General features: G+C 33.4%; 2 long non-coding RNA genes across 2 annotated transcripts; both read right to left on the bottom strand.

Annotated features, from left to right (window-relative positions):
- Positions 1–570: 570 nt before the first annotated feature.
- On the bottom strand, positions 571–5,855 carry LOC126831815 (uncharacterized). Its single transcript, XR_007684367.2, has 6 exons — positions 5,759–5,855; positions 5,190–5,275; positions 4,127–4,222; positions 3,714–3,873; positions 2,608–2,744; positions 571–769 (listed from the first exon to the last, which is right to left on the bottom strand). It is a non-coding gene; the product is annotated as an uncharacterized LOC126831815 (long non-coding RNA).
- A 651-nt stretch (positions 5,856–6,506) lies between these two features.
- Positions 6,507–10,141, bottom strand: LOC130014377 (uncharacterized). The gene is made up of 3 exons (XR_008789371.1): positions 10,067–10,141; positions 7,216–7,305; positions 6,507–6,624 (listed from the first exon to the last, which is right to left on the bottom strand). It is a non-coding gene; the product is annotated as an uncharacterized LOC130014377 (long non-coding RNA).
- Between the last annotated feature and the right edge of the window lie 4,127 nt (positions 10,142–14,268).

Raw genomic sequence — 14,268 nt, 5'->3', positions numbered from 1 at the left:
CTCTGTGTCTTTTCTCCCCTTTTGCATGCCCGTTGTTGTTGATTTTTTGGTCTAGAATGGACGAAGAGGGTTTGAATTCACATTTTCTGCCAGATTTTGGCAAATATTCATGATTTTGAGGCGAAAGGATAACAGAGTTATCAGATTGGCTACGGTGATATGTACAGCAACTATATATATAGTTACATGTTTACAGTATGCATCTTCATGTTTGTGTATCTCAAAATTTTGGTGGTCAACCTCATACAAATTTTAGTGCAAAGACATGACTATTTGTTCCTCTGTCTGTAGTGAAAATTTTGGGAAAAATTGGAGGTGGGCAAAGAGGCCAGAATTAACATTGAAGTCAATGGGGAAATTAATGGTGGTCTGCCTCCATGAGTTTTGTCTGAGTTTTCTCTTTTATTGCTAGCTGAATTATCCAAGCAATTTATAAAAAATAACATAATAATAACTGTGACTATAAGATTTGTAGATGAGGGAAAAAATAAATGTACTGACGGACAACAAAAATATATACTAAGTTATACACTCATATGAAATGTCAACAAAGAAAATCTTACTGATAAAGATCTGTGATGTAACCACAAGCAGATGCGAATACAAATGGATCATCAGATGCTAGTAGATTGATAAGTGTCAGTAGTATAGCATCAGTAGTAATCTCACATTCAGGAAACCATGGTTCATCAAGTAGTTTAAGTAGAGCATCTGGTATAGAGTCTCTTGGATCAAATTCTAAATCTGAAGTACTTGTATCAACTGTTACCTAAAAACACATCATAACAAAATTAACAACAAAACTGTGTCTGTTCTGTTAGAGGCTGACGTGACAAGCTTTAAAGGAGGTTATCCTAATTGTGAATTCAGATTTATAACTGTTAGTATGCTTCTAGTTAGGGGAAGGGATTGTATGTAAAGGCAAAATCATTATAATCAACTGGTGTTATGGAAGCTGAAGGGATTTTTATAGCAAGCTGATATCTTATGCTATACTTTTCTTATTTGCTTATTGTTTGAGGAAGGGACTGTAAAACATCTAATATACAGTATACAGGCAAACTTATTATGTTATGGAAGCAGAAGGGGTTTCCTTAGATGAAACACCACACTGATCACTGAAGGAAGAAGATATCTTATCTATACTATTTTTACTTCCCTTGGCCAATGAATTTTCGCTGGATGACCTGGCGCCTGGTACGTTCGGGCATTTTTATGCGCGAACTCTTAGGGTTTTTTTTACTGGCATGCGCACAGGTACTATTTCTTTTTCTTTTAACAAGTACCCAAATCGGGGATTTCGTGCGGAGGTAAACAGTCTGTGAAGTACAACACTTGCCACTGTACCTGTATATCGCTAATTATAAACCGAATGTGTGAAGACAGTTCATACATATCACTCAAAAATTTTTCAGTACAAACTCAGTTGATTCACGCTCGATTTGCTACTAAACAAACCCATCGGTTTATTTTCTCAACAGTGTGACCCGAAGTGACCGCGGATTTATTGACCTTGTATGAACTTATCCATAGCTATATCCTTACACCGAGAGAAATTATCTAGTCTCAGTGAAAAGAACCATGGTCATCTGGTAGAAAATTACTTTTGTATTTTTTGGAACGGAAAACAGTGTTTTTAGAAGCAAACTAACCTGCCGCACATGAGGAAGTCATTATACTAATAATAAAAACCGAGACCTCTTTTTGCGGCGCAGGCTTATCACTGAGTAGTAAACCGTCCACAAACAATAATATAGGAAGCCTAGTGACGAGTGTAGTACTGTAAGTAGGCTATAGACTATAGGTTTGAGTCGAGATTACTCGCTTTCAGTTTACTCTGTTTTTGCGATAACCAATTATGTGAGAAATACCATACTGACATTCGGTTTTTAAAAGTTGTACGCGAACTAAATGCGTTTGTTAGATACTGACAGAGCAGCCCCGAGTCGAACAATCGCCGCCCGAGCTGTCTTCGTCAGCTAGTTTCACAATATCGTGCAATAGGTGTATTAATGTGATTTTTAGGTTTAACCCCGCAAACAATGGTAAAATAGTGTTTTCACTGCTTACAGAAAACTGAAATTTAAAAAAAAAATTTTTTATGAGGGTGACCCTCCCACACACTCCCTATCGAGGCTGCCGCTCGGTCTGCGCAGCCTCATGCCTGGCACATACTGTCAACATTGTATATTTTTCCGTTTCCGCCCTCCCCCCCCACAATATATATTTCACGGCTACGTTGCGACGGTACCAGCATACCCAGTTGTTGACACCCATTACATCACTCCTGTCTAACAAATCATAAAGCTGTGGTGTTACGGTGGCGGCATAGTATTTCACCGTAACACCACAGCCACTCTAACCATTCATAATACATCTAACTATCCCTTTACAGCACTTCACTCCCTACACATTTCCCCTCGTCCTACTTTCCCAAACGTCAACAACACATCTCATACATCCAGTTCGCTGATTAACCCTTGTACCACGTCTACTGGTTTCCTCCTACAGTTAATTAATGGCATTAAACCCCATTGCTCTCTTCCTCACATAGCAAATAAAATGTGTATATAATGCATAATACATCTTACAAACAATACATATTACCTCATCAGTATCGGGTAAAGTTCCAATCATTGTAGTAGGACTTAGTGGATCTTCCTCTTCATCAATAACTTCAGTTTTCTTTTTATGTACATCTAGATCTAGATTGGGTCTAGCAAACTCGTATTTCTTCAACTCAACTGAAAATAAACAAAATGTTTTTCATGATGAGAAAGTGAAATTAATTACAACCCTAAGTTGTATTTTGTTGTGTATGGTTTATAGATGCAGACTGAAAATTAATACCATATATTTATTTTTTGTGTTGTTTTCTGTTGGATTGATTTGATAATACATACATTTATCAATTACAATGCCCTGATATTGTGTGTGTGTTCTTGCCTTACTGCAAGTTTGTTATATGTGGTGTGGTTCTTCTGTACTTACTATTACAGATAATTATTGAATGGTCAAATGTAATTTTAATGCTAACAGTGAGGCCAAATTGTTTATCACTCTGTTTAACTTGATCAGAACATGTTCATTATCAAACACAGTCAAGTTATTGATATAATGAAACTATACAATTAAGTTTCATCCCTCTCACACAGAAGGAGTCATCGTGTTCCAAACCATTGACGAATGAAATTTCTCATCTCTGCTTCCCAAGCAGAACATGTTCTACATTAAACTTAAGTCAAGAGATTCATCTAACATACATCTTCTCCAAGTTTGAAGATTCTAACTCAATTAGCAGCAGAGTTATTGTGTCCCAAAAAGTGTGAGATATTAATGAACCGAATATAATAGTCCCCTAGTTGGTGACAAATATGCTAATCATCGAACTCAGCAAAGAAATTCATCTAATGACTTAACTACACTAAGTTTGAACATTCTAGAAGCAGTTTTATGGTGTCCAAATTTCTTGACCAATCAAATAGTTTCTCTCTACCTCAATTTAAAAACTTAGTCATGACTCCCAAAAAGAGTGACAGACAGAGCAACAACCCTTTTCTAAAAGTCTCTTCTTTTTTCAAAAGTCGGGGACAGTAATCTGATATTTACAAACAATATCAATAACTTTCAGGTACTGACAAAGGACAAGTCCATCAGAAAGAACTTGTTGTCTGGAGCAACCATCAAAATACTGAAACACAAAATAAACCTACACTTTTCTTTGACTTTTTCTTTTTGTTTCTTAGGTTTGGGTTTTTTCTCCTCTTTCACTGACAGAGGTTCAAACACTGGTATTTCAATTTTTCTGACAGGTGGAGCAACCTCTTCTATCGTCTCCTCAACGGGTGCAGCAACGACCACAGTTTTTTCTGACTGCAATGATCATTTTATTAACAAAATTGATTTTTTACTGTAATGTGCCAGAAGGCCTATAATTATTTACCTTATTTAAATAAATGACAATATGTTCTGAAACTAATGTAGACAATTAAAATACAACAAAAATTCTGAGATAAATACTATCTTGAGCTTTGAATAATAAATGACTGAAGAATTGAAAGGAACACGTAGGACACAATTAAAATAATATCCTATATATTTTCATAATCATTCCAAACATACTTACAGTACTAGAATATACACGAGACCTGCGAACTAATTCTGGTTCATCCTCTTTCTCACACCATCCATCTGGTAAAAATCGGGGATCATGATTAGGTGCCTATAAAATAGTCACATTCAATACATCAAAACTATATCAAGTATTTAAATCAATTATATATTTATATTTGGTTACAAAATGATGCAAACATTTATCAGAGATGATCACAAATTCAAAATATTTTTTTAGAAGACAGACAAGAATTTCAAAGTTATGAACAAAATGTATTTGGAATTTAATGCAACTTATACTCTTTTCTCAAATTACAACTGTGTGGCTTATTTATAACAAAGAAGTAATACACTAGTTTAAAGATGCATAATGTAAGAACAAAATCTGCCTATTGCAGGTCTTTATTTTGGCCTCAACTGTTATATGTGACCCGTGATGTCAAATTTAGTGGTTCCCCCTTGTCAGTCGTGCAGGACAGAGGACTTGACAAGGGACAACATATCGTCGATCGGATGGGCCAAAAAACAAGGTCCTGTGTACACATTGGCATGCACCTAAAAGATCCCTTGGCAGAGTAGACTGCAGATTGAGAACACTGATAGCTATGTAATAAATAACACTAATTAGTTATGTAATCAATAACACAGATTAACTATGTAATCCTTAACACAGATTATCTACGAAATCCATAACATTGATTAACCAACCTATCAGCTAGTTAACCATCATTTTAGGGTTGTTATTATTTTATGAAAAAGCTCGTTTACTTGTGGAACTATCCATATTTCATTTTCTTTTGTTACTTACTGACTGTATATCGTATATTGAAAAGTGTCTAGTAACAGCTCCCGTTTTGTACATTATTATATTATATTGCTTATTTTAATTTCTTAAGGCTAGGCTCAAATATCAAAGAGAAGATGTCACACGGTGAATTATAAAGTTCACTACAAAAATAAATTTACGGTATTTGAAAATCAATAACTTTTGTTCAAAACAGTAATTATACATTCACCATATTATGTTGCACTACTTGTTAAAATATTTAAAACAATTGCGGATAAGATGAACTTACTGATTTTAGTCTCCATGGTGATGGTGGAAGCACTGGTGATGGTACATAATTAACTCGTTTTCTAACCACAGAATTTGGTATAAATCCTTAAATAAAATAAATTCAAATGTAAACTGTCATAAGTCTCTTGTACCATAATCAATCATAAACAGCCATTTGATTTGTACATGTTACCATTTAAAGACACATTCCTTCATGACAACTAAGCTATCTTTTGCTTAAAACCTTATTTGAAAATTTAGGTCTACTAATGAATCAGATACATGTTATAAGCTGAAAAGGTTTATATATCTTGTATTACTGAATTTAAAATTAATCAAACATTTAATCTAATAAAAAGAGAAACGCGAGAGAAAAAATGGGCTTTAAGGTCAACTTGGGATAAATATGGTCAATTTTAATTTCATCATATTCGCTTGATTGTACTGGTTTTAAGTAGTGACAGGAAACCAGGGAACCAACAGAAAACCCATAAGAGTAGACACATAATTATTTCTCATCATTTATAAGCCTGGCATTGAAACCCCAACATTTGATTCAATGACAGACCTTATAATATAAGATCTTACCATCAGGTGCAATAATAGGATCTTTCTTTAACAATTCTCGTTCCCATGGTAACAACTCCATTAAAACATCAAATCGATCTTGATCTGTTAATATACCATCAGTACTTTCTGTAACAAACAATCATACTGTTTTAATATTAACATATAGATTTATAACCAAATTCAGAACAATTTGGACAAATCTATCACACACTCCATTTTTTATCACTTCTGAATGTTGCTTTGTGAATGTGAACATTTAGATTGTTTAAACCACAGTTTTTCTGTATTATTACAAAGTACTATTTGTTGTTTTTTATTCTCAGAATTAGGACAAATAACCAGTTGGTACGTGCATGTTAGCGACCTGTATCTGGGAAGGATTTATTTACTGAGAAGGTTTAATTCTGCCATTGTCATTTGCAATTTTCGGACAACATCTAAATTTTCACGGCTTAACCAACACTAAAATGTAATCAAATTGAATAACTGATATGTTTTGACGATGCTGTATATATATCGTCTGTAGAGAATACAAATTTTGCACATATTTGTAAATATTAAATGTTAAATGTTATGCAACCTTAGTAAATATGGAAAGGAATTAAGCATTTTTGGACTGATATTCTTTTTAGTGATTCAACTTTAACTATATTGTAGTTTGCAAGGAATTCAAAATCCCTCAAATGACAATCAAATGGGTTTGTTTAATATCATCTGTAATATCTACCTTAGGATGTTTTAGAAATAGAACAACTAACCTGCATGAGTAAGTATATTATCACTAGTAGGTTGAAAGGGTGTAATCATATGCTCATGGTGATCTATTTCTGTTATAGCTGGACTATTTCTCTTAATTACTGAAAACTGATCCCTTAAACTCAGATCTACAAAACACAAAAACATAGTTCCTATATAAATCAAATAATATATTACAGAGTAAAATAAAGTTAGGGTGGGTGCCTAAGTCTAGATTTTGTTGTTGATTCCCTGATGTGATAAGGTTATTAAACATGTAATACAGCATAATTCAACATACTGTCATGTGGTAGTCAGTTTATCTCAGTACGGGTTAATTTTTTAAAATCATGTGACTGTCTGAGATGAGAGTCATGGTAGTTGGAAGTGGGGGCAAAGTGTCTCTCCTTTTATGAACCAAGGTGAGATTGTAGTCTATTAAAAAAACTGGAGGAGTAGGCCTGTCATTCTTCGGTGGTGTGTCTTTGTTGAGTAGGTCGCTCCTTTCTATCTCGTGATAACCAGGTCCTAATTGCCAATTTTTTTCTCTCAAATAATATATTACTTTAAGTTTAAATGAACAATTGTATAAAATTAGTTGATAATGGTTTCTCGATTATATAATTAGAAACACTAAAATTTGTCAGTGTGCAGTGCACCAGACTATAGAGCGAGACTTTAACATTTATACAGTCTGAAATGGAAGAACTGATTAGTAAAGTAATTAAAATATAACATACCCTTAAGTGATTTTAATTTCAGTGATTGTCTTCTGATCTTTTCAACCTGAGCCTCGTCAGCTAGTGACAAACTTAATGCTCGAGCACAACCTACAAAAACCATGTTTAAGATATATCTTACATTTGACTCTAAGTTACACTGACATCTATTTTAACGGAAGTTTCAAACACATAAATAATTGCATGATATATTTTTCTTGGATTCAAGTCAGGCAATCCAACTCTACAACTCATCAACTATTGATAGATACAGTCATTTCAATTGCTTAAAGATGCATTCTCTATTTACTGCTTCAAGATTGGACACTGAATAAAATATTTAGATAGGTTCTGGTTTCAATTCTTAAATTTTACATTTTGAAACACATCGACAACAGTTCACAAAAGATCTATCATCTTGTGAAACACACATCTAATTGTGATAAATGAAAAGGCAATTTGAATATATTTGATATCATGTATATCTTTGACAATTTAGTAGTTTTAAATGTTATTGGTAGTTATGATTTACATTCTATAATTTGATGTCACAACAATCCACAAGCAGAGATACTAAAAATGTACAAGACAACAACCCATATCAGAATAAAAGTCAAATAAGAGTTCCGCAACCAAATGTAACCAACCTACTCTTGCCTCTTACTAATAAATATATTGGTCTAAGATTTATCTAAATATAACAATCTCAGTTTTTAAGTTGTGGTCATTTGAAGTTTACATCAGTGTTATAATGATTTGAAATTAACCACTATCTTTATGCATCTTAGGTAAATAAGGTAATAACAACAATTCTTCTGTCTTTTTCTATTCCTGATGATTGTTCTTCAGTTCTCTTATTTACGTAATAGTCGTTTTCCTACAATAGATTTTTTTTTTGTTAATTTATAAGATCTTTGAGACCTACCAGCCTTTTTTAATTCCCACACAGTCATAGAAGATGTCCCTTTAAACAGCCAGTACATTTATATCTATTGAATACATGTGAGAATCAGGTGTTAATATCAAGTTGTAGTAATTATATTCTATCTATATGTGGTCTATTGTTATTATCTATTTAATTAAACCTGCTTCATTACACACTTAGTAAATATGTAATACCTGATTTCTATCTCAATATTGATATAATATATTACCATACACCCTTTCAATAGGTATAAATCAGGGACGTCCTTATATTCAAATACTGTTAATAAGTTTTGTATTAATATTCCATTGAGAATTGATGAAGTTTTTATATCTTTCAGATTACGAAACATTCACAATAAGTTTTATATTATCATTTCCAAAGAGAATTAATGAAAATTGTATAATATATTCCTAGTTAATTACAGTTTTTGTTTACATTATTATTGTTAATGAAGTTATGGAATTAGATACAAAATAATCTCTGAAGCATAAAGAAATAAAACATTTAATAATAAATCAATTGCTATAGATTTATGTTGTTATTAATTTTTTTAGAACACCACACTACCAAACAGATAGGGAGACATGGGAGTGCCATAATAGCACAATATCTAACAGATTCGGGCCCCATCCCTGGAAAAAATCGGTACCCAACATGCCTTTATCAATATGGGCACATCATAAAGCCGAGTGACATTTGTTGGTTGTCCACGACGAGATTGGCAGGGCTCCTAACCAATGTCACTTAATTTTATGGACGCCGCGCAAATCATGTCGTTATATATGAGGCGCTCCCAAAATGGCGAGGGGCCTCATAATGAATCACACGATTAACACCATAACATCAGTGCCCCTAGAAACCCTTGCCCCCCTCAACATTTCTGGGCTAGCTATATGGGCCTGAGATTCAAAATCAATTTTTGTGTGTTCATTTCCCAGATCGTATCCAAGGTAATTATGAAATGTTAATTCATAAATGAGCGATCTGTTGGTGCTCAATTGGAGTGGTCTCTGGCAAGATAAGATAGGTTTCGATTAAGTCAAAGTAATTGCTTGATAGTTCCAATAATTACATTACATTTAATTACCGTAAGAACTCATGCTTCAGTCATCATTTAATAGACAACATTTCACACCAATCAGCTATTATGTATTTGTTTTGGGGTTGTATCAGAGTACTGGGCAGAGAGAACAAATATTGTTTGTTCCCATGACCATCATTAATAACACATCCAGAAACAAGTGCAGAATGTATAAGAATGTCCAATCATTTGACTGAGTTTCCTTTAAATATTTTATGAATTCTTTAATGACATAAAACAAAAATGCAGAAAATTCCATAAATGATATTTAGGTCCCCCCCAACCTCTAAGAAATCTGTTCTATGTGAAATAGTTTAAGAAATTTGAAGCAAGAAATTTCAATGGAATGGTAGTCTAACATAAATATGTTGTGGTTATACAATCTCCCATACAAATAAATATTGTATACAGGTATTAATATGGAGTGTCTCTATCTAAAGGGTTGTAATATAGGCTGTAATAGTTGTGAGGAAGGGTTTGGAAATAGTTTTGGAGGGTCTATTTTGCCTACTTGATAATATCTCTCCACTGATAGCCATAGCATACTATGGTTCCTCCCACAGGTGAACCGGTTCAAAAAATTACTAACAGATATTCGTTTTCATATCATTTCTGATCTTCAAAGCAATAAAAAAAAAATTGTGAATCACTAATTTTGCAAGTGGGAATCCTGACACACCGAAAATCTAACTTGCATGGCCTTTACCTGATGGTAACATTTCTTAGTTGTTTTGGATATATTATTTCCATAGTATAGTTCAACAATTTTAGAATTTCACAAAAACAACCAAACTGATTAATGGATCAAAAACAGGCAAATAAATAATTTAACTCAAAACACAATCAATAGATAAATCACTTACCAAAAAATCAAACCTACGGCCAACTATAAGCATTTAGATATCCACAGAATTCTACAGAACAAGCACAAAAAAATGTTACAAATCAAGAGCAAACTTCTTAACAGTGGTAGTACAAATGTCCATAGTTTCAATAAAACAATGAATTTTACACAAACATATTATTGATCAAAACAGAATTTTGTCTGTGATGTATAAACCACGCCATATAATCTACCAGATGAGATAATCCCAATTATGTAAACAATGATCACTTATTTATAGCAAAAATCAACGAAGGTGTGCTGCTTGTTATTTTTCTCCAACGAAACACGAACCAGATAACACTACGCTACTCAACAATGGCAAAACACACGATAATAATTAATTAAAAGTCAGGAGAAAGTCTTATCAAGTCGAACGAATTCTCGTCACAGAGTACGTCATTTATTAACCTGAGATCAGTTTTCATGTCCGTCTGATCAATAATTTTCTGTTGGTTAATTAGAGGATTCTATACAGGTGTTTAACATTCTATCTCGTTTAATAATTTAATACTTGTAATAAAGATACAGTTTAATTTCCCACTAGATTGTCTTTTATTTGATTTTAATTGAATAACAGGATTTGGACAGCTAGTAAGTTACAATGGATAACAAGCAAATATAGTTGGAGTAAAATTAGTTATACTAAAAAAGTTAATTTAGTATCTTGAAAATCTCAAAAAATATAAATCTCCAATATAAAACCCCACCTAACAACTAATAAATAAACCATCACCAAACAAGAGATAAGAAAACTGATAGGATTGATAGAACAACCATAATCAGATACAAATAATACCTGAAATCTAAAAATACCTCACACATAACTGAGCAATTTGAAACAAAAAGTGAATTTCAAACGTATATAGAATATAAACAACAGAACAAATTAAACATGTAACAATCATTAGAAGCAGAATTATTCTGTTCCCAAGTCTAGACCAATCAAATTGAAGTCTCTATTCATCCAAAGGAGAAATTGTTCATCATTGAACTTAGTCATGGTACTGATGTAATGAAATTACACACCAAGTTTCTCCACTTTAACTTAGAATCATAGTTCTCATTTTCCAAAGTCTCGACCAACCAAATATTATCATTCTGTTTAATGCTGAGCAGAAAATGTTCATTATCAAACTAGTCATGGTATTGATGAAATGAAACTATACAATCTACTTCAATTAGATTTATTGTGTTCCAAAATGTTTGATGGAAAAACAGACAGACTGACGGACAAATCAACAAAACCTTCGCAATAGTCACCTGCTTTATTCAAAGGTGGGGACTAAAATAACATAAAGAACAAATGTTACCATAATAATAATGTAAAATAAAGCCAAACTCTACAAAATTTGGAAAAATAGCCAACAGAACAAATCCTACCATATATAACATATAACAAACGGACAAAAATATAAAAACACAGTATAACAAACAGAACAATGAAGTAATATGTAAAGCAAACAAACAGAACAATTGGTGTAATATGTAAAATATAACTAATAGAACAATGGTGTGATATGTAAAATATAACAAACAGAACAATGGTGTAATATGTAAAATAGAATAAACAGAATAATGGTGTTGTAAAATGTAAAATAGAATAAACAGAATAATGGTGTAATATGTAAAATATAAATGAAATGAATAGAGTTTAATGTCTTACTGTTCAGCTACAAACTGGGCTAATCAAGATGGGCATACGCCATACAGTGTGCTATGATGGAAGTTATGCCCGGACAGCGGCACTATGACCTACTCTTGTATCGAATCCCAACTGTCAAGGGATCTTTTACGTGCATGCCAATGTGTATACGGGACCTTGGTTTTTCGTCCCATTCAAACGACTAGACAGCTGTCCTTGTCAGACCCTTCATCCTGCATCAATGACAAGGGGGAATCACGCCGGAAAATCTGGATAAACTTTCTCAGGCAATGCAGGGATCGAACACCCGAGACAGTGTCTTATCCACTTAGCCACTGTGATCCCCATGTAAAATATAACTAACAGAACAATGGTGTACTATGTAGAATATAACAAACAGAACAATAATAACTAACAGAACTAAAAATGTAAGATGCTTATATGGGCCTGAATCCACTATCTGTACATTGTAGGGCTATAACTACATTCGTAATATGAATGTTCAAATTTCAATGTCCTAACAAAATCACAGAAGTTACATAACATAAAGTTCCCAATGCCCATAGAGTAATATAATACTGTAGGTAATTAGTGTAAATTAGCAAGTGACATTGTAATAGTAATACACAGGTGTGTTCAGGGAGTTTAAAGCAACAGGTCAATGGTACAATAGATCAATTAACAAAAGAAAATAAATGATAGAGAGAGAGAGAGAAATGGGGTTTAAAGTCCACTCGACACAAACTAGGTCATTTCGGGACTAACATATGGTTTAATTTTATTTCAATAATTCACTTGCGCGTAGGGGTCTTTAGCAGTGGGAGGAAACCGGAGGACCCAGAGAAAACCCACGAGGTTGAACAATCGCCCCAACTCCTTGTCACGTACAACCGGGGATTCAAAACCACGCCAGTTGACTCAATGACAGGTCTTATGATACATCACGCACGTGCTAACCATTCGGCCATCCAACCCCCCAAAATAAATGATACAAGTAGGCCTATATTGTAAAATAAATCAAAGAGAACAGATTCTTTTTTCTTTTTCTTTTTTTTAAAAAAAAACAAATCAAATAAAACACATAATAAGAAATTAACCAACAGCACAAATGCTAAACAACATGTAAAATAAAACATCAAAAAATGTCAACATAACGACATGTGCAAATATGATAATTGGGACCCCCCACAGCATACTGAGTCAGAATGAAGAAATTTTGAAAATTGAGTTATTGTTATTTTCACATTCTTCAACTCGTTACCTTCAATTTGATGTATAGTTTGTTTGAATTGGGCAAAATTTGACCGAGCTGTGTCCATTAGAAGCTACCCAACTCACAAAAGTATGTTTTGAGAAAAAGCAAGTCAAAGATTTGGTATGTTCCAAAACAAAATCCCATAGCAACAAGGCCATTTATCTGCTGTTTTGTCGTTGAATATATCTTTCCATGTGTTTTCAGGGGTGTTGAAGACGAAAATCGTAGTAAAAATTTGATCCGACTATTTCCGCAATTTATTTGCTATATTTTGTCGTTTAATATGTTTTTTATTTAGGATTTCAAGCATGCTGACGACAAAAATCGTAATAAATGCACTCCTTTCGTAGAGCAAAAACATCCACAACACATACGGCATAATATTCGCATGATAGTGTTATACTGAAGAACAATCTATACATTAGTAGTCTGTTGTGTATAATATAACTTTAGTGAGATTAACTCAGTTAATCTCATCAATTAATTAGCACCTTAGTGCCAGCTAGTGGTTGGGAGATTAAGATTGTTGATTGGATAATCATCAAAGAAGCCGCAACCGCTGTACGCGTGTTCATTTAACACGTGAATTAAAATAAGATTTTGCGTGTACGATAGGTCTATTATTATTTTCAGGTACCGTGACATTATCAAAATATGAGTCCCTATAGAAATGTCAATTTCATAGTCAATGCTTACGTTCATTTTCGTGCATTTTGGCTTTGATGTAAATATGAACATTATTCAGAGGATACTCAATGGCAGACTCGAGAATCGTCGTGATAAGAGAATTTTAAACAATAATATCCCAAATGCATTCCTTGCTTTGCATGTCGTATGAAGAAGCGACTTTAAACGGAATTCAGCTATCAATAAAATTCTCTTCGCAAAGAACATTATTGGCCATTTTGTTTATTTCCATTTAAGGCCTATGGATTATTTTTTTAAATCACCACTTGGATTAATTATTCGGAGTAAATAATGAGTTGTCGACGGCTTTATCATTGACCCATGACAGTTGATTAGTAATAGTATTACTCAATGACACACCCCCGCTTGTCGATTAATTTACATCATCAGCCACGTGGTTTCGATTAACACTCAACAGCAATCTATACATCGATAATGTCTTGCACGCGGTGTCCGGGCCAATCAGCAAAGGAGTTGTGTGGACAGCATGGCAACGATGCCAATTGTTATGCAAGAGGAATGACCGGTCATCCCACTGCGAGCGAAGAAAAATAACTAATTTCGCCGAGAATTTTGAGAAATAGGACAGATTTAA

This window comes from Patella vulgata, chromosome 9 (assembly GCF_932274485.2).
Source record: "Patella vulgata chromosome 9, xgPatVulg1.2, whole genome shotgun sequence".
NCBI lineage: Eukaryota > Metazoa > Mollusca > Gastropoda > Patellidae > Patella > Patella vulgata.
The sequence above is the reverse complement of the archived record's forward strand: the minus strand, read 5'-3'. Positions and strand labels throughout refer to the sequence as shown.